Raw genomic sequence first — 2896 nt, 5'->3', positions numbered from 1 at the left:
CAAGGATTTCGCCGAGCGGGATGTTACACTTTGGCTAGAGCTATTTGACATCAAAATGCATGTTATGAGTTGTAGGAGACTTTGGATTTTCTCACTGCTTGCTTCTCAATATCGTCATTCTCTTTTTCTTCTCATGGTGCTTTGAGCATAAAACTAAGCTAGCTAATCATCAGCTTCTTCTTCAGTGTTGCTTAGTCTGTGTCAAGTTCCTTATCTCAACAAAATTTTACCCCTTGAAGAGGTATTCTCAATAACTTTTTCCTTTTAACATAGCTATTATCCTACTACTTGTGTCAGAAATATAAACATACTTTCAGAAAATTAATACATTTTTATTTTAATTTTGTAAAGATTCATATAGTTTGTTTATTCAAAAATTAAATTTTTATTCAGTATTATTTGTGTCTAAATTAATGCAAGGAGAATGGTCTTGTGTCTAAATTAATTTTGTAAAGATTCATATAGTTTGTTTATTCAAAAATTAAATTTTTATTCAATAGCTGATTTGGTCTTTCAATTCAAGGAGAATGGTCGCGAAAATATTTGCAGATAAATTAATGCATGTTTGGACTGGATGGGAGATCCGAGTATTGGTTTTAGTCAGCCTTTTATTACAAGTTATTCTTGTTGTATTTGGTTCTCGAAGAAAGCTTACCAAAAGAATATGGATCAGGATCATTGTTTGGGCAGCATACATGTCAGCAGATTGGGTTGCAACTGTTGCATTGGGCAATCTTGCCACACTGGGTGGATATTGTGGACAAAAATGTTTGAAACCAAATGATTTACTTCAATCTTTTTGGGCACCATTCCTTCTGTTGCACCTCGGCGGTCCAGACACTATAACAGCTTATGCCTTAGAAGACAATGAATTGTGGCTAAGGCATCTATGGCCTTATTGTTGAGGTTGGAGTTGCATTCTATGTGTTCTCGAGGTCGGGGGGTGACACTACCCTCACATTTATAGCCATTCCAGTGTTCATTGCTGGCATTATAAAGTATGGGGAGAGGACTTGGGTGCTTAGGTCATCTAGTGCTAAACATTTTAGAAGTTCACTGCTCTCAGATCCGGATGCCGGGCCTGATTATGTTGAATTTGTGGAAAATGGAGATGGCAATGATAGGGACCCTGTGGCACTAACGGTGTTACCACATGAAGATGTGAAGTCAAATGACTATCTTCATCAAGCTGGATATTTGTTCAAGAGATTCAAATATTTATTTGCGGACCTTATCCTTGGCTATTATGAGCGAACAGATTGCCACTCTATAATTAGCAACAAGTCATCAGAAGAAGCCTTCCAGTTGGTAGAAGTTGAGCTTTCATTTCTGTATGATTGGCTCTACACTAAAGCAAATTTTGTGTACTCATGGTTTGGGATCTTGCTACGCGTTATCAGTTTCTTGGCATCTGTTTCTGCATTGGTTACCTTCTCGATTCTTATATTTTTTAAGCAAAATGGATATTCAACAGCCGACATCACCATAACTTACATACTACTATTTGGAGCTGTTGTTATGGAGGTTTATGCACTCTTCATCCTTATTTACTCTGATTGGACAATGTTGTTACTCACTAGATTTGGAATGGGCCGTTCTAAACAACCAACAAATGTTAAGAGGTGGCCAAGAATCATATCCCAATACAATATCATGGATGTTTGCCTAAAAGAGGCTATCACCCCTCGATGGATTGGATTTCAAAAGTTTCTTGGCATATATGAAATATCCGAGAAGATGATGATATGACATCAACTTATGCAAGAAATTATTAATACACAGAGGTGATAATGTGCTTAAAGAAATCAAATGTGATAAGCACCTCGAGTGGAGCACAGTTGGGGTAGAATTCGACCATAGCCTTCTTCTTTGGCACATTGCTACTGAACTCTGTTACTATGATGATCTTACGAGATTCAACCACCTTAATATCACAAAATCTAGCAAAATCAGTAAATGTTTATCAGATTACATGATTTATCTTCTTGTCATGTGTCCAAATATGCTGCCAAAAGGCATTGGTGAGATAAGATACAGAGACACCTGTGAGGAGGCCGTTCGGTTTTTTAAACGAAAGAAAGAGGTAATTGAGAATCATATAGATAAAGCTTGTTACGAGTTACTTCGAGTTAAAACTGAAATCTCATTGGAAGAAGTAAAAGGAGATAGATGCAAATCGGTTTTCTTCTATGGCAATAGGCTTGCAAAGCAACTGCAGGCACTTAAACCAGAAGGTCAGAGTAATTGGGGATGTGATGAGAAGTGGGAGATGATTAACAAAGTGTGGGTGGAATTGCTGGCCTATGCTGCAGTCCATTGTGGGTGGAAAGAACATGCCCAACAACTCAGGAGAGGTGGCGAACTGCTCACTCATGTCTGCCTTCTTATGGCACATCTTGGCTCAAGTGATCAATACCAGATTCAAAAGCTGTTCATTCACCAGCCTAATCGACAATTCTTTGAGGCATTATTTCTCAAGGCATACAGGAAACCACGGTCCGAGTGCTTTCTGTGCTCCTTACGTTGTCTTCTTTGCATTAGTGATTGCAGTTGCTGCTGCAACAAAGACTTGTCTTAATAACAGCCTTGCCAACATGGCAACATCAAATCATTTCTTCAATATGCGAACATGGTTACTTTAGTGAAAATGAATAGTCCAATTATTTTGCTTTGGTTCTTTATTATTATTTCCTAAGTACTTGAATCATATTAAGTTTTCATTTTTGGGTGTCCTTATTTTGATTTATAGTTTAAATTGTTATTAATTAAAATTTTAAATTTAAGGGTTACTTTAATTTTTATTAAAAACAGTTCTTGGACCTAACTTGCAGCCCAATTCTCTTTAAGATTAAATTTGAATTTTTAAATCCAATTTGCAGTGAGAGTTGGGGACCCT

At 37.0% G+C, this 2896-nt stretch overlaps 1 pseudogene; it reads left to right on the top strand.

The window, feature by feature from the left end:
• The first annotated feature begins 527 nt into the window (after positions 1 to 527).
• LOC107889846 (uncharacterized) lies at positions 528 to 2641 on the top strand (annotated as a pseudogene).
• Positions 2642 to 2896: the final 255 nt, after the last annotated feature.

Source organism: Gossypium hirsutum, chromosome A09 (genome assembly GCF_007990345.1).
Source record: "Gossypium hirsutum isolate 1008001.06 chromosome A09, Gossypium_hirsutum_v2.1, whole genome shotgun sequence".
Taxonomy (NCBI): domain Eukaryota; kingdom Viridiplantae; phylum Streptophyta; class Magnoliopsida; order Malvales; family Malvaceae; genus Gossypium; species Gossypium hirsutum.
This window is presented reverse-complemented; position numbering and strand designations above follow the sequence as displayed.